The 19,398-nt window shown below is 39.5% G+C and overlaps 1 long non-coding RNA gene across 1 annotated transcript; it reads right to left on the bottom strand.

Moving 5' to 3' along the window:
* Nucleotides 1–1,361: 1,361 nt before the first annotated feature.
* On the bottom strand, nucleotides 1,362–10,624 carry LOC128127018 (uncharacterized). Its single transcript, XR_008225005.1, has 2 exons — nucleotides 9,938–10,624; nucleotides 1,362–1,901 (listed from the first exon to the last, which is right to left on the bottom strand). It is a non-coding gene; the product is annotated as an uncharacterized LOC128127018 (long non-coding RNA).
* Between the last annotated feature and the right edge of the window lie 8,774 nt (nucleotides 10,625–19,398).

The raw sequence follows: 19,398 nt of genomic DNA, 5'->3' as shown, positions 1-19,398 counted from the left end.
ATTGTTGGTGCATATGGGGACTCGACGAGTTGGCGGGCCAACTCGACGAGTCAGATCAACTAGATGTTGACTTTGACCAAAGTTGACTTTGACTGATTTGAGTTGACCCTAGTTAGGGTTGCATATTTAAATTGATAACTTATAAGGGTTGTCGTGTAGGGATTAAGGAGTCAAGACGAGTTAAGTTGCACACCAAGGATAATTCAGACACTACACGACATCGAGGTGGGTACCTTCCATTAGGGGTGGGTCTAAGGCCACAATGTCGATGAAATTCTATCGGCGATGAGACCTAACAGGTCTAAGATTTACAAGGATAGGAATTAGACCAGAGTTTTACATAACTAGGTTATATCGAAAAGAGAAGTCGATGAAATTCTATCGGTGACGAGAACTACTAGAGTGAGTTCTCGATCCCGACAGCAAGCGTTCTATATCCCTCACGTGCCTATTAGATCTTGCTTGCTGAGCTCGAAGTTCCCTGACTTCAGTTTGGGTTTCAGTGAGTTCCCTCTGAAGAGATGCATTGTGGACCAGAGTCCTTTCATTAGTAGATTCTAGCTGGCGAATACGAACTGTGTTAACGCCAAAGTTGGCGTCAATCTCCATGACTCGGTTGATAGCTACTCGACCCTGCACTACAAGAAAAAGTTGAAATACCTACGGAAAAATTCCGTAGCTGAAACATGAAATTCTATAGTTAAACATGAATAGAGACGGAATTTCCTACGGAACCACTCTGTAGTAAAATTCTTCGTTGCTAAAGGGTCATTACGGAATCCGTAGCACTTTTGCAACGGAATTCGCAACATATTTATTCTGTAGCAAAACTGTTATGGACTACATTTGTAGCAACGCCATAGCAAATTACCTATGAAATTTTGTCGTATCAATTCCATAGCAAATTAACCACGTCCTAATCCATAGAAAATTCATAGCGAGTTAACTACAAACTATTTGTGTTGCTAATTTTCATAGCAAATCCACTACAAGTAATGTCGTAACAAATATTTTATTGCAAATCCAGTACTAGCAATATCGTAGAAAATATTTTGAAGAAAAATAAATACAGTCCACTTATGTTGCAAATTTTTCGTAGCAAATTAACTACGTTTATTTTCATTGTAAAAATATGTGATTGAAGTGATTCCAAAGTAAAATACACAACAATTTAACTACAATAATAACTACATAAAAATATTCGTAGTAAGTTAGCCAGAGAACAAGAGACCAAGAGACCAATTCAGTAGCAAAAAATGATCGCAAGATTAATTCTATAAAAAAAAATAAATATAAAATTGACAAAAAAAAAATTCCAGGTTAGATTTTTAATAAAATCAATCAATATTACCAAAATGCTATAAACAATAAAAGAAATTACATAAATTCTTAATAAAATTAGTGTATCATCCAATGTTATCCTAATTTCATCAAATCACAAATCAAATAAATTTAATTGTCAAATTTAGCTACAACCAATCAATAAAAAATTATATCACTTGTTAATCATGCTTCGTGTATCATTGGTAATTCTTCTATCATTGTTCAAGTTGATCGGTTGTTCTTCTATAGTTTTGAAATCAGAGGCTGCCAAAATATGGTTTTAAATAACAAGAAAAATGTGAGGAACATGCCCCATGAGCTCTTACATGTTCTCGTCTTCTCGACATCATCCTGAGGGAACACATGGCTGTTTTGAGGTTTCCGAGAGCAAAACGAGGCTGCTGGAGCAGGTTCTTGGTGGTATGCCATCGGGACTTCCCTAGGACTACTTCACAAATTTGTCACCAATCTCTAAAATTTGTATGTTCATTCCACTCTCTGAGTGATAGACAGCTTCAATGACCGCCTCTCTTTGTTGTCCCCGACCATACACCAAAAACATGGGTGTACGAATTAACCTATAAATGAGACAGATTTACATACTTATCAACAAGTGACAGTGTTGAAATGAGAATGAATGGTAGGTGTTGATCATGAGTTCCTTTGTTGTTGGGGTGAGTGTCATATAGCCAATATGTTAGATGCTTCAATTCCCTAAATTAATTTGTTTTTTATTGTCAAAACAAACACACATAAACTTGTAGCTCTCAATCATATATAATGGCAAAGAAAAGTCAGTACTGTTGGAATAGTGTCTAAGGCTGTAACTATATTGGGCAAGTACTTGACCCGGTTGTGCATGGTCCTTTTGGGTTGCCTTCATTATAGCAACTTGATAGGATGATTTATTAAGAGAGAGTAAATATTATTAATATATTATGAGAATAATATAATGAATAATATATTTGTTATTTGATTAATATAAGTCATAGAATTAATTAGAATTAATTTGGTGACTTAAAGAGATTAATTAAATAAAGGGGTATAAACTGTCAATTATTTGATAGTTAAGCTTTAGACTGTAAATCCATTTGGATATACTATGGACGGATTCTAAGAGGTTTAGGATAGCTAAAATCGTCCATATGCTTATCTAGGAATGGATTTGGATAGCCTTAAGAGAAGATTATCTGATAGGGACTTATCTGTAATCCTTAAGGAGTCTATAAGTATAAATAGACCCCATAACATAAGGAATTCGTGACTTGACCTAAAGTAAGGAACCTCTGGTCGAAATTCCTTCCCTCTCCTCTCTCCCAAATCATCCTCCTTGCTTTGGTGTTTGTAAGCCATTAGAGGAGTGACATTTGTGACTCTAGAAGCTCCAAGACCTCAAGATCAACAAGGAACTCAAAGGTATGATTCTAGATCTGTTTCAATGTTGTTATTTAACCTAATTAGTAATTAGAAGTCTTGGATTCAAAGCATGTTTATTAGAAAGCCTAGATCCAAGCATTAAGGTTTTGCATGCGCACATAGGAAAGTTCTTATGGCTAAAAACCCATCAGTGGTATCAGAGCCTAGCTTGGTTTTCTGTAAATTGTTGCTTGATTAACTGAAACAAACCTGCAAAAATTCGATTTTTGGTTTCTGAGTCATGGACTCGGCGAGTCTCAAAGTGGACTCGGCGAGTAGGCCTGACTCGGCGAGTCCCTTTGTGCACTCGGCGAGTCCAGGCGTCAGGAATGGCCAGATTCGGGATTTCTTTGTGTTTATCTTATCTTAACTTACCATAAACTAATTAGATCAATATTAATTCGTCTTTCTGATAAATATAACTGTTATCTTGATCTAGTTAAAGGTAATTATCAACTAATTAAATATTTAATTTCCTTATATGATAATTAATTAATTATTTTGATTATTTTGGTAATTATCTTAAAATAAATCTTGAATAAATCAAATATAGATAATTAGGATATTAATTGTTAATTGGAATTATTTGTTATTTGATTCCCCATGTTTTAAATGTTTAAAACCTAACCCCATGTTTTGAAATTTACTTTTGTGATTAAAAGTTTTAATTTGGACAACTTAAATTTCAAGCCCTAGATTCTAAAAGTTTTAAAATACAACCCTATACTAATATGATATTACTAGAATAATGTATATATGTATAACTAAATGCTAGTCTTACCGTTAGTAGGCCTCATTCACGAAACCGATCTATAAGGTGGGTATAAGGTTGCGGCCTATAAAATGGCGCTTAATGGGTGTACACTCACACCCACCGCTTGCTTGATTGGTGGAGGGTCGTTAGCCGAACGGGTAGGATAGGGCAACCTTATCCTCTCATTAAAAGTATAATAAGAAATACAAAGTAACTACACATATTTTAAAATTTCCCAATCCTAGTTACTTTAGGAAAAGTGAATTGATGCAATCCCATGAAATTACACTTTGCACCTTGCTAAGATGTTAGTGGAGCGTGTGTGGTTTACCGGCACACTAATTGGTTCTAAGCGAAGGTGGCAAAGGGTGATTCATTGTTTATCATAGTTCGATGGAGCGTGTGTGGTTTACCGGCACATCGAATAGGTGATCGTTACAATGAAGGCACCATGTGAATTTGCATGGTAATTCACACCCGCTTTGTGATCCTCGGCATCCCAGTCACAAACAAGAGGGGCATATCGAGATTTAAACATGCCATTGAATAGTTTCAATGAATCTCATCCGAACCTAGGAATTCTCAAAAACACTTAGGACTAATAGTTTAAGTTTCGTGATGGAGAATTAGTGAATCGTCATTCACTTACCTTCAATTTATTTGCATGTTAGATTACGGCATCCCTTTTCTAGTATGTAAATGTTATTGTTGGATCCTAGCCCTAATTTTCTTATTGGGTGACAATTAGGGATTCTTATTCTAATCTATCTTTGTCCTTTTCTAATTATAGATGTCGAACGCAAACAACGCTGCTGCTAGTTCTTTCACGTTGATGAGCCTTTGCCAAAAGGTCACCTTCGATGGAACGAACTTTAGCGAATGGATAAGATACATTCGCACCATTGCTCGCTATGAGGATAAGGAGTATGTCCTCGATGAGAAGCTCGAGAAAATCAACACCGAAATCGCTACTCCAGCCGAAATCACCGCCTTTGAAACTCATGAGCGAGATGCAACGAAGGTACATTGCATCATGATCGCCACCATGAACTCCGAATTCCAAAAGTCCTACGAGGACATGTACCCGTACGAGATGCACCAAGACTTATTGGAGAGGTACCACCAAAACGCGAGACAAGAAAGGTACGAGATTTTCACTAACATGATTTCCGCGAAGATGGGTCATGGAGAATCTCTTACCGTGCACTTGCAAAAGATGCAAAGGTATGTCGACCGCCTTCGCAAGTTAAATGTTGACTTCGGTGAGGATTTGGCGATCGACATGGTGCTTCACTCTTTGCCTCCGATGTACAATCAATTTAGGATGACCTACCACATGAACAAAGAAGAGGTCACCCTAAGCAAGCTCCAAGGTCTCTTGAGGGTTGCTGAGAGCAACTTCAAAGACAAGTCTGTTGCACCTACTCCCAATCCGCCCGCTGCTCCTGTCTTGGCTATTGGACAAGGGAAGGGAAAGAAGAGGAAAGCTTCATCGAAGAACTATCGCAAGGTGAAAGCCCGAGATGGTGCCTCTTCTAGTGGGACCAAAGTTGATCCCGCCAAGCCCTACTCTAACCCGAAGGAGGCAGAGTGCCACCACTGCCACAAGATAGGACATTGGAAGAGAAGCTGCCCGGATTACCTGCAAGCGATCAAAGAAGGAAAGATCAAGCCATCTTTCGCAGGTATATATACAATTAAATCTAACGATTCTAATCATGCTATTCTTGGGTTCTTGATACCGGTTGTGGTTATCACATTTGTTCTAATGTGCAGGGACTAAGAAGAAGTAGGGATGTGGAGCAAGGAAGGATCAATCTAATCATGGGGAACAGAAGATCGTCGCCTGTAACCAAGATTGGAGTGTATTCCTTAGTGCTTAGGAATAGTTTAGTTTTAGATTTGAACAATTGTTGCTATTCGCCAGAAATGGCAAGAAACATCATTTCATTTCATGATTTATATAGACAAGGATTTAGATTTTCTTTTAATAATGAGAATGGTTCTATTTTGGCTTATCTAAATGGTGTTTGTTACTTTGAAGCTATACCATGTAATGGAATATATGAAACCGTTATGATTGTTGATAACTTAGGAAATGATGTTTTAAATATTGATTCTTCCACTAGTATGGATAAAGCATCCTTGTGGCATTGTCTTCTTGGACATGTCAACAAGAAACGCATAGCCCAACTCCAAAAGGATGGAGTGTTGGAGTCATTCGACCTTAAGGAAGATGACACATGCGAGTCTTGTTTGCTTGGAAAGATGACTAAGTCGCCCTTCACGAGTACTTGTGAAAGGGGCGAGGGTCTATTGGACCTAATACACACCGATGTATGTGGACCGTTTAGATCAACCACGAAGGATGGGAACCGCTTCTATGTGACTTTTACCGATGACTATAGTAGATATGGGTATATCTACTTAATCAAGCAAAAGTCAGACACCTTTGAAAAGTTCAAAGAGTTCAAGAATGAAGTAGAGAATCAATTGGGCAGGAAAATCAAGATGCTTCGATCCGATCGAGGAGGAGAGTACCTAAGTCTTGAATTCCACGATTATCTCAAGGAGTGTGGAATAGTTTCGCAATTGACGCCTCCTAGGACACCTCAGTTGAATGGTGTGGCAGAAAGGCGTAATCGAACCTTATTGGATATGGTTCGCTCTATGATGAGTCGTGCTTCACTATCTATTTCTTTCTGGGGGTATGCCTTAGAGACTGCCGCCCATATCCTTAACCGAGTCCCTACTAAGAAGGTTGCCAAAACACCTCACGAAATGTGGACAGGGAAAGCTCCCTGTTGGCACATATCAAGGTTTGGGGTTGCGAGGCTTTCGTAAGACGAGATACTCACGACAAGCTTGAACCACGAAGTGAGCGATGTATTTTCATCGGCTACCCGTAGACATCCTTTGGATATCTCTTCTATAGACCGGAGGACAATGTTGTCTTCGTTGTGAGGAGAGGAGTTTTCCAAGAGCGAGAACTCATAAGCCAAGGAGACAGTGGGAGGCAAATCGAACTTGAAGAGATTCAAGAGTCGATGGATGAAGGAACCTCTACCGCTGGCACTCAACCCGAGGAGGAAACTCCGGTTGAACCAATTGATGAATCCTTACCTCTTAGACGTTCCGATAGAGTTAGAGTTCATCCCTAGTTTTATGGCTTTCATATTACTACCGAAGGGGACACGTATATTAGTGATGGTACACTAATAAATCTTGATGAACCTAATAGCTATAAGGAAGCCATGGCAGGCCCGGAGTCTGTAAAGTGGAAAGAGGCAATGGATAGCGAGATCCAATCCATGTATGATAACCAAGTTTGGAATTTGGTTGATTACGTGCCCGGACGTAAGACCGTTGGGTGCAAATGGATCTTCAAGAAGAAGACCGACGTGGATGGGAACGTACACACATATAAAGCGCGATTGGTCGCGAAGGGCTTTACTCAAACTCCCGGAGTTGACTATGATGAGACCTTCTCACCAGTTGCGAAGATTAAATCTATTAGAGTGATGCTAGCAATTGCCGCATTTCATGATTATGAGATTTGGCAAATGGATGTCAAGACCGCTTTCCTTAACGGAAAGTTGGCTGAGGATGTTTACATGGCTCAGCCAGAGGGGTTAGTGGATCCGAAGCATCCGGATAGAGTGTGTAAGCTTGAGAAGTCCATTTATGGACTTAAGAAAGCATCTCGCAGATGGAATCTTTGTTTCGATGAGAAAGTCAAAGAGTTTGGATTTATACGAAGCGAAGACGAATCTTGTGTATATGTCAAAGCCAGTGGGAGTATAGTAAGCTTCCTCGTTCTATATGTCGATGACATATTACTCATAGGAAACGACATCCCGACTCTGCAGGAGGTAAAGTCCTGGCTCGGAAAGTGCTTCGCTATGAAGGACCTCGGAGAGGCTTCTTACATTTTGGGAATAAGGATAGTAAGAGGAAGAAGTAAGAGACTAATTGGACTTAGTCAGAATACTTACTTAGAGAAGGTACTAAAACGTTTTAGTATGGAAAACTCAAAGAAGGGAGAACTACCGATACAAAGTAATGCCAAATTGAGTAAGACTCAAAGTCCGAGTACCGAAGCTGAGATAGCAGAAATGAGCCGAGTACCATACGCTTCCGCAGTTGGCTCAATCATGTACGCTATGACTTGTACTCGCCCTGATGTAGCCTTCGCTTTGAGCATGGTTAGCAGATATCAAGGGAATCCTGGCAAAGCACATTGGATTGCGGTGAAGAATATCCTTAAGTACCTTCGGAGGACGAAGGAATGGTTCTTAGTCCTTGGAGGGAGTGATGACTTGAAGGTGCGAGGGTATAGTGACGCCAGCTTTCAGACCGACAGGGACAAGTACCGTTCGCAGTCGGGCTGGGTCTTTACCCTAAATGGAGGAGCAGTGACCTGGAAGAGTTCCAAGCAAGAAACCGTAGCTGATTCAACGTGCGAATCAGAGTACATTGCAGCGAGCGAAGCGTCGAAGGAGGCGATATGGCTAAAGAACTTCATCGGTGATCTTGGAGTCGTACCTGCCATAAAGGAGCCAATGGAGATTTTTTGTGATAACGAAGGTGCGGTTGCCTTAACCAAGGAACCGAGGGATCATAGTAGATCAAGACATATCGACAGAAAATATCACTTCATCAGACATCGTGTAGAAGAAGGACAACTCGTAGTGAAGAGGATATCATCAGAAGATAACCCAGCAGATCCGCTTACGAAGGGACTGAGTAGGGTTAAGCACTTACAGCATGCTAGGAGTATTGGGCTGAAGGATGATATTAGCATAGATTAGATAGTATTAGAAACGTGTAATAGATAAATGTAATTAACATTTGATGATTAAATAAAGGAGTTTTATTTATAAGTAATGTTACTGTCTTATGTTAATTGTTTAACTATTGTTTCACTTTGCATGTTTTGACTTCTAGAATAATTGAGTTTATTAGGAATAATCGAATTGTTCAAATGGTCCACAATCGTTCATATGTTGGGAGTAGATATGAATGAAGATTTTCATGAATTGGTGTGTAGAATGTCTAAATGGTGTTAGACATAGCAAAGGATTGCTGCAACGTTCATGAGTGCTTATGAACTAGCTTTGAGCATTGGAACAAACCCGCACTTGCTGGAATCACCTTATGGAATAAGATATAAAAGGGTGATCGCAAGACGATAATATCATATAGTCTTAAAACCTAGATATATGGTTTGTTATTTGTTAATTGGTTGTACATTGATAATGCGAAAACGCATCAGTAACTCAGTGTTATAAAACGCAAAACGCATTGTTGTGTATAGTTGGTTAATGAATAAGTAAATGCATATAAGTCGAAGTTTATCTGTAACTTTTATCTAAGAAGGTAAAAGCGATATCTCGGCCGCTCGATGATTTGATTTGACTTATGTGCCGGGCCCGGTCAGAACTGAATTGATGTGTTTGATTAAGTTCTATGTCAAATAAATCAGAGATCGAGAAACCTAAATGCTTGACTAACCATTCCATAGGATTGTCAGCATGATATCTAACAGAGGACTGTACGTTCCCTTATCTAAAGGACAAGATTGATTAGATCAGAGTTGACAGCGTCTTGAGAGCTACGATTGCAAACCGAAATTGTACTTGTATAGTTACTAGACTTATCCAAGTGGGAGACTGTTGGAATAGTGTCTAAGGCTGTAACTATATTGGGCAAGTACTTGACCCGGTTGTGCATGGTCCTTTTGGGTTGCCTTCATCATAGCAACTTGATAGGATGATTTATTAAGAGAGAGTAAATATTATTAATATATTATGAGAATAATATAATGAATAATATATTTGTTATTTGATTAATATAAGTCATAGAATTAATTAGAATTAATTTGGTGACTTAAAGAGATTAATTAAATAAAGGGGTATAAACTGTCAATTGTTTGATAGTTAAGCTTTAGACTGTAAATCCATTTGGATATACTATGGACGGATTCTAAGAGGTTTAGGATAGCTAAAATCGTCCATATGCTTATCTAGGAATGGATTTGGATAGCCTTAAGAGAAGATTATCTGATAGGGACTTATCTGTAATCCTTAAGGAGTCTATAAGTATAAATAGACCCCATAACATAAGGAATTCGTGACTTGACCTAAAGTAAGGAACCTCTGGTCGAAATTCCTTCCCTCTCCTCTCTCCCAAATCATCCTCCTTGCTTTGGTGTTTGTAAGCCATTAGAGGAGTGACATTTGTGACTCTAGAAGCTCCAAGACCTCAAGATCAACAAGGAACTCAAAGGTATGATTCTAGATCTGTTTCAATGTTGTTATTTAACCTAATTAGTAATTAGAAGTCTTGGATTCAAAGCATGTTTATTAGAAAGCCTAGATCCAAGCATTAGGGTTTTGCATGCGCACATAGGAAAGTTCTTATGGCTAAAAACCCATCAAGTACCTTGTGCAGGAGCATTAAAATACTCATAATGGTGGATCTGAAATTAGAAAGCAAGCGAATAATATATAAGAAAGGTCTAAACAAAAAAAAGAGATGTAAATAGTGAAATAACAGACTTACAACCTAATTAACCACTTCGGGGACTCGCAACAAGCATTAAAGGTACCATATTGTCGCTGGAGGCTGCTTCACGTTTCTATCATTTAAAGACTGCATATACTTTGCATACACTGTAGGCATGCCTTCAATTTTTAAAGTCTTAGAACTTTCATACAAAATATTATCACTTTGGAAGTTCTCTAAACCAAAAGGACTCAAATCAGTATTAAGTCCACAATTATTTTCAGAATGTGATTTCTTCACTTGAATTAATGATATAACTAGACTCCTTAATTACTAGCTTGGACTTTGTCTCATACTCACATAACTCATCGATTTCAGCAAGAATAGAATCATTAAAATCTTCATAAGAAATAGTAGGCAATATAAATACTCACCTGGTATGACTGCATAGCAGGAAAAAATAATAGAAGCAAAACACGTTTTCATTCTCTATCTGATCTCCTGGTTGATTGTCTATCTCGTATCTAGGGTTCTATGGACGGTTACAAAGGTGTTTACTAGTAGGGGGAGCTTCTTTGGGCCGAAATAAGCAAGGGGCTTGAAGGTTTTGTGGTTGCGTAGGGTTGCAACTTGGGATGAGAATTTAGCCCGAAAACCCGAACCGAACCGAACCGAATTAGACTCGAATAACCAATTCGATTCGGTTTTCGGGTATCCATATAAGGCTTATTCGGTTTTCGGGTTATTCGGTTCGGGTTACCCGAATACGGGCTTATTCGGTCCAAAAGGACCGAATCGAATATGAAAAGTCACATTTTTTTCCTAACATGATTGCTTATTCGATCATCTTTTCTATCGATCGTTACCCAAAAAAACCCACGTATACACCAAAAAAATCAACGCAATCGAATTCAATCATCCATATTACACCAAATCGACAAGTCAACGACATTACTCTTTGATTGATTGAGGTTTTTCTCATCCTTGCGACATTACTCTTTGATCGACAGTTGCGGTTACTGCCCTTGCGACTTATGATAACCTGGACTCATTGATTGATCATCACCGATTCAAAGTTCAAACTTCAAAGTCTATTCACGATAAGAAAAAAAGTCGGCCCTTACGTCTGGAAAAAATAATCGTCTCATCATCATTGTTTTCTAGTTTCTACGATGATCAAACTCCATTCAAGTCATACAAAATACAATATTTATAATCACATTGTAAATATTATTTGTAAATTTTATTCGGTTTATTCGGGTTATTTGGCTCCTTAATCATCTTCTACGTGTTATTTGGGTTATTCGGGTCGGAACCGAATCGAACCGAATAATACCCGAACCGAACCGAACCCGTATTGCTTATTTGGTTCGGTTTTCGGTTCATACAATTACCCTTATTCGGTTTTCGGTTTATTCGGGTTCGGGTCGAATCGGTTCGGTTCCGAACCGAATAACATCCCTAGTTGCAACCGCATGGGGGTGTTATAAACCCAATGTTCAAGTTTGGCCCCTGGACTGTTGATGCTTGTAACATATAACCACATTACATATTTCTGTCACACAATAGATACTTTCCAGAATGACAATTTACCCCCTCTACTTTATAATTTGTCAAATGATTTGGTTTAATTATTTTAAATTACATTCTAGTTTGAGTATTATAAATTTAACCCTTTGCATTTATTTAAGCATCAATTAAACACTTTAAGTTAATTAAACTCTTATATTTAAATTAACATTTACGTGTAAAAGTGTTAGAAACGCTAATTAATAAAATAAATGATTAAAGAGACAAATTTCTTTTGTATACATATTTTCACTAGGAATAATAAGATAATATGAGGGCTAAGGTGTCCAAAACCCAAATATCCTAATTTTCACCTGTAAATGAAGATAATAATTTATCATTATAACAATATTTCATCGCCTGGATATGAATGTAGTAAAGCCATCAATGTTAAAAACTATAATCTACTAATTATAGGAAGAATAATAAAGAATGATCAAGGATGTAAAACAGTAGATAACTAATTGTAACCATAGATCGATGTTAATGTTAAATTAATACCTGGTCTTCGTACGTATATTGTAATTAGGAGGCTTTTTTTTCAAGTGCTAAATAAAATGTTAAAAAATAAAATAAGAAAACAAAATTCATGAAATTACTATCCATATCTAAATAGTAAATATTTAAGGTTTTTTATCGCTTAAAACCTGACAATATATGTTAGCCTACGGGTTTGTCGGGCTCGAGTCATTCGTGTTAGTTGGGTTCGGGTCATCCCACCATTTGTGATCGTTTAAGGAGTCTAAACTTTGCATAAGATGCCTCCAAACACTAAAAATTTCTATTGGCCAATTTTGGAGAATAATAGTTATGGTAGCAAGATAGCTACGTATTTTAATTTTGTGGCAAACTCTATAGCAAAAATAACTACAAACTATGATCTGTACAAAAAAAAAGTCATAATGAAATAGCTACGGATTTTGATTATGTAGCAAATTCGTAGCAAGATTACTACATACTTTAGTTCTATAGTAAATTATGTAGTAAAATAACTATGGATTATGATTTCATAGAAAATTTTGTAGCAAAATAGTAGCGGACTTTGACTCGTAGTAAGTTCTATAGTGAAATAGTTATGGATTATGATTTTGTAGCAAATTTCGTTACAAACTACCTACGACTTTTGATTATGTAGCAAAATTCCGTAGTTATTCAACTATTAGCTATGGAATGTAATTTTGTAGAAAATTTCGTAGTAAAATTGCTATGCATGGCCATTCCGTATCATATTCCATAGCAAAATAGCTACAGATTCTACTTTCATAGTAAATTTTCGTAGTTATTCAGGCTTTTTCTAGTAGTGCTGCTCCGTGTTCCGAGAAATCCTATGAACCATGATGGGGAGGACTCTGTCAGCTGAACCTCCCTTGGTGAGGTTGTAGAAGCTTTTGTCTTCGTTTTAGGGAATGGGTTGACCTTGTTCCTGACTCAATCTATTCAAGTTTGTGGCCCACAAAGGTGTGGGTCCTTGAAATGTGGGACGATGGTTTGAGTTTTGAATCGTTGGGGGTAGGTTGTTGACTTCCGGCTCCGAGTCAGAACCATCAGAAAAGCCTTCAGCTTCATGATCATCCAAAGGGATTGGGTGATCATCTTCTGGTTCTTCTTCCAACCATCCTGCATTGCCGTGGTTGGGGTAGTACGGGTCTCCGGGAAGATGGAATCCAGCCATTAAATCTACGCGAGAAAAGGGATAAGGAAATAATTAATAGAAGAACTAACTAGATAATCAGTGGCGGATTCAGACCAGAAGTGAACTGGGGTTTATTTTATAATTTCCAAACGATTCATAGCATCTTTATTTGTAGCCTCATAAATTTTTTCTCCTTTAACCGAGCAAATTATACAATCATTCCTGAACTCATCCCAAATTCGATTACACAGTTTAACCATATTTTTTTTTCATTTCAAAACTAACAAAACTAATAACTTTTTTTGTTGTTTTTCCATTATTTAATATCTAACACATTGACTTTTCCATCAACAAACTCATAAAACTAAATAAAAGTAACTTAATCAAAGTCAGAAATTAGAAATTAACTGGATGCATACTAATATACATAGGGTTATTAACTTGAAAATAATTTATATATACATATAAATATGGTGGGAATTACAACCAAGTGGGGTGCATGGACCCCACTCCATACACACTACATCTGCCATTATAGATAATTATAAGATAATCTTTATCAGTTATTCCAATACTTGTTTAGAGCATACCAGTTATATGTATTCAGGACATGATAGTCCTTCGAATAAGTGACCCTAAATTTAATCCCACAACCAAACAAGGACAGGAAATAAAGCAAAGATTCACAGATTTTAAGTCTATAACATCCTAGATACATATAACCTTAGTGTATCCCCTCTGTTGTCAATGACACAGCTGTCAAGCACACTAAGGTTGTACAAAATAGAAAGTGCATAAACACCTTTGTTTAGGCCGTAAACTCCAAACTCTTGGATCTTTGGGGTATTATTGTTGCACAATAAACACTAGAGCATCCTCTCTCCTAATATCTCCTAAAGTGCTAATCCTAAAATACTCAAACTTATTCCAAAAAGCTTGAAAATTAGCAGCAACAGTTCTGACTTCTATTGAATTGAAATGTTGTACAAAATAGAAATTTTTGGTTGTCACACCCCAAGTGGGGGAGAGTTGGTGATTCAAAGCGAGAGGCCACAGCGAGGACCAGCCTTATGTTTTGCAGTGCGGGCTAGGCGTTACCTTCAATAGGGTTGCGCAGGATATGTTGCCTATGTTGTGGATACCCGGGAGGCGGATAAGGCGATAGTGGGCGATGTTCCATTAGTACGAGAGTTCACGGATGTATTCCCCGAGGAGTTGCCTGGGATACCTCCGGAGAGGCAGGTAGAGTTCAGGATCGACCTAGTTCCGGGTGCAGCTCCGATAGCCAAGGCACCGTATCGGTTGGCTCCTTCTGAGATGCAGGAGTTGTCTACACAGCTGCAAGAGCTGTTAGACAAGGGATTCATTAGACCGAGCAGTTCACCCTGGGGAGCCCCGATTTTATTTGTAAAGAAGAAGGACAGGTCGCATAGGATGTGTATAGATTATTGGGAGATGAATAAGGTAACGGTGAAGAACCGTTACCCACTCCCGAGGATTGATGACCTCTTTGACCAGCTACAGGGAGCATCTTGGTTCTCCAAGATTGATTTGCGTTCAGGTTATCATCAAATGAGGGTCAGAGAGGAGGATGTGCAGAAGACAGCCTTTTGGACGCGTTATGGTCACTATGAGTTTGTGGTGATTCCTTTCGGGCTCACCAATGCTCCTGCCAGGTTCATGGATCTCATGAACCGCGTGTGCAAGCCGATGTTGGCTCGGTCTGTGATAGTTTTCATTGACAACATCTTGGTTTATTCCAAGATGTGAGAGCAGCATGAGGAGCACTTGCGGGAGGTTCTATATACATTGAGGAGGGAGAGCTTGTATGCTAAGTTCTCCAAGTGTGAGTTCTGGTTGCATGAGGTGCAGTTTCTTGGGCACCTCGTCAACCAGAACGGGATTTCGGTTGACCCGGCCAAGTTGGAGGCCGTGATGAGATGGGAGGTTCCGAGGTCTCCATCTAAGATTCGGAGCTTTGTGGGACTGGCAGGCTATTATCGGAGATTCATTCAGGACTTCTCCAAGATAGTCTTGCCCTTGACCCCGCTGACAAGGAAAGTCGTGGTCTTTCGTTGGGGGCCCGAGCAGCAGGCCGCATTTGAGACGTTGAGACAGAGATTGTGCGAGGCGCCAATCTTAGCCCTACCGGAGGGCATGGAGGATTTTGTAGTATATTGTGATGCGTCCGTCTTAGGTTTGGGCACGGTATTGATGCCGAGGGGTCATGTTATCGCTTACGCTTTGAGGCAGCTGAAGCCTCACAAGGCGAAATATCTGACGCATGATTTGGAGCTGGGGGGGGCGTTGTTTTCACCCTCAAGATTTGGCACCATTACCTCTATGGGGTTCGTTTTACTATTTACATGGACCACAAGAGCCTGAGGTATCACATAGATCAACTAAATCTGAATATGAGGCAACGTCGGTGGCTTGATGTGGTAAAGGATTATGATTATGAGACCCTCTACCACCCGGGGAAGGCCAATGTCATGGTCGACGCGCTTAGCCACAAGGCAGCGCCAATCAAGGATATCTACATGAGGATGATAGTTGTAACTCTGCTGTTGGAGCAGATTCGGGAGGCCCAGCAGGAGGCCATGAAGGAGGAGCATAGGAAGAGCGAACGTATTGTAGATAAGGTTTTCTCCTTCGACTATGATAGTCGGGGATTGTTGACTCTTCACCGTAGGGTGTGGGTCCCATACCATGGAGGTGTACGTCAGGTAATGATGGAGGAGGCACACAAATCCAAGTTCTTTATCCATCCCGGGGCGACGAAGATGTACAGAGATCTTCGTCTTGATTTTTGGTGGCCCTGTATGAAGAGGTATGTAGCTTGGTTTGTAAAGAGGTGCCTGACCTGTACGAAGGTCAAGGCTGAGCACCAGAGACCTCACGGCAAGGTCCAACTGTTGGATATCCCGCTGTGAAAATGGGAGGATATTACTATGGATTTTATCATGAAGCTTCCCAGGACCGCGCGAGGGGTAGATTTGATTTGGGTCATCGTTTATCGATTGACCAAGAGTGCCCATTTCATTCCGATTCAGGAGAGCATTTCGGCCGAGAAGTTGGCCGACGTCTATATCAGGGAGGTAGTGGCGCGGCACGGGGTGCCAGTTTCAGTGATTTCCGACAGGGATGTGACGTTCACTTCCAGGTTTTGGAAGAAGTTTCATGACGAGCTGGGTACTCATCTGCACTTTAGCACCGCGTTTCACCCGCAGACGGATGGTCAGAGTGAGTGGACCATCCAGATTCTAGAGAATATGTTGCGGGCGTGTGTCTTAGATATCCCGCTATGGAAATAGGAGGATATTACTATGGATTTTATCACGAAGCTTCCCAGGACCGCGCGAGGGGTAGATTTGATTTGGGTCATCGTTTATCGATTAACCAAGAGTGCCCATTTCATTCCGACTCAGGAGAGCATTTCGGCCGAGAAGTTGGCCGACGTCTATATCAGGGAGGTAGTGGCGCGGCACGGGGTGCCAGTTTCAGTTATTTCCGACAGGGATGTGACGTTCACTTCCAGGTTTTGGAAGAAGTTTCATGACGAGTTGGGTACTCATCTGCACTTTAGCACCGCGTTTCACCCGCAGACGGATGGTCAGAGTGAGTGGACCATCCAGATTCTAGAGAATATGTTGCGGGCATGTGTCTTAGATTTTGGAGGTAGTTGGGATACTTACCTTCTGTTGGCGGAGCTCTCCTATAATAATAGCTATCATGCGAGTATCGACCGTCCTCCTTTTGAGATGTTGTATGGAAGGAAGTACAGGATCCCAATATGCTGGGGTGAGGTTGGTCAGAGTTCTCCTATAATAATAGCTATAATGCATTAAGCTATTTCCATCGAAACCAGGGACTCCCAATCTCAGATCTCTTCCAAAATGATGTCTAGAAGGGTAAAGTTTCCAACTTTACCCTTAAGAACCATCCATAAAGAGCCAAACTCAAACCCTAGGCTCATTAGAGTGAGTCTTAACCCATTAAGCTCTTAAACTCTCACAACATAACCCCAAAACATAGATCTGAAGTCCAAAGGTTGGAAACTCACGTAAAGTTTCCAACTTTACGTCCATGCAAGCTAGAAATGCTTTCTAGAGCTTAATAAAGACTTACTGAGGGGCTTATTGCATGAATGGGACATAGAAACTAATAAAGTTTGCAACTTTAAGTCAAGAGGAGTCATAAAAGGGTCAGATATAAGTTATTAACCCCTGGAAACCTCAACATCTTGGACAACCCAACCAAAATCCCAAAATCATGCTAAAATTTCAAACAAAGAGATCTAGATGAATACAAGGCAATATGTCGACTTTATACCTTAAAAGAACTGCAATAAGTGAAGAGCTTCTGGATCAAAAGCCTTCCTTCCAAACCAAGCACCTTCAATCTTTAAGCCCCTTCCAAAGAACACCAAAAACCCACTCTCCAAGCTCACTACTAGCTCACACACTCAAACTTGAAGGATAACACACAAAATTAGGGTTTTCTGGACAAGGAGGCTGGCAAAATATGTCAGCCAAGACAGTTAAGGTCTCTAAATAGGGTGTCAAACCCTAAAATTGGGTTTTCCTTCACAGCCGCCAACTCGTCGAGTTGGGACTCCCTGACTCATCAAGTTGAAACATTAAAACCCGCGAACACAAAATTCTAGACACGACGAGTTAGAGCTCCCCAACTCGTAGAGTTCTCACAAAAACTCCAATATGTTGAGAAATGAATGATACCTGGACCAAGCATTACAGGAGCCACCAAAGTCGACTAAATGAAGGCTGGCAGTTGGCACACAATATATCATATCCACCTTCGTCATGAGGTTCTCCGTTTGTTAACAATCCGTTTTTGCTCCAAACACTAATAAAAGGAAACATTTTTCATAAATACATATCAATAAACACAATAAACTCATTTTCACAGCCACAACTGATGATTAATCTCATAATAGTCCCTATAAAAATTGATTTTACTTGTATTCCTTGCTAAAATGAACATTGACACTGCCAATGCCCATCAGTTGGTGATAATTAGCCATCTAATGTAAAGTCTTGGTAATACTAAAATAAATTCTATATGTATTCATACCTTTACTCTCTTTATTTCTTCAATGTTGTGCAAGCTTGCTACATCTGACAACAATGAAGGTGAACACCAATTTCATAAATTCATTGGGAATATATTTAGGCAGGAAAATTTTGAATTCCTGAAAATCACATCCAAAAAACACACATTTTTAGGTTTTACAACTTCAAAATGCCGCTTTTACTATATCAAATTCAATAGGTACACCGCGAAACCTAAATCCAATAGTTATATCAAAAGAAACATGATCCAATAACCTATTTAGGGTAATAAAGCTTACACTCTGATATGGCCTATAAACGCTCTAATTGTTTAATTGTGCATAGAAGGGGATTGAAAAAACCTATTGTTAGCACGTATCACTTTCCAAATTTTTGTGCACAATCGATTCCAGATGTGGAACAAAACCATCAAATCAAACAAAAAAATGCTAAAAATGATCATTAAATATTAGCTTGAAATACATCGGACAAACTATAATCATAAACCCTAGAAAAAACGGAACAAATATGAAACCTGGTTATAAACATCGAAAATTCGAGAAATCGAGTAGAAGCTCCTACTTGTTTATAAACATCGGGAGTTGCGATGCCTTCAAATAATAGGAAGACACAACGAAAATTGGAGACCTAACGTCGAGGATGGGAAATCGAGGACATGTCGGTTATTTGAGGATTGGGAAGTGAAAGCAATCGACAGAGTATATAGAAGGAATTCGAAGAGAAATCAGTTTAGGGGAGAAAAAAAGGGAACATTGAAAGGAACATGAAGGTTCTTTGGTGTCTACAACAGATTAATCGAATGAGTAAAAGCCAGCCGTAGAACATGGAAACGGATTGGCTGAGAACGGCTGGTATGGAGCCGGCTGCAAACCAGACACTGTTCATCAGCCACATCCAAAATTAAATTAATATATATAATGATTCATGGTAGTTGGTGATGAAATAATAGGGATGTCAACGGGGGCAAACTGTACGGGGAGTGTATCCCCTGCCCCCGCCCCCGAAATTTCCCCGTTCCATCGTCCCCGTCCCTGCTCCCGAAATGTTCGGCCTTCCTACCCCTGCCCCCGCCCCTCGAATCCCCTTTATTACCCCCGCCCCCA

The sequence above is a fragment of the Lactuca sativa genome, chromosome 7, assembly GCF_002870075.4.
Source record: "Lactuca sativa cultivar Salinas chromosome 7, Lsat_Salinas_v11, whole genome shotgun sequence".
In the NCBI taxonomy this organism is placed as follows: domain Eukaryota; kingdom Viridiplantae; phylum Streptophyta; class Magnoliopsida; order Asterales; family Asteraceae; genus Lactuca; species Lactuca sativa.
This window is presented reverse-complemented; position numbering and strand designations above follow the sequence as displayed.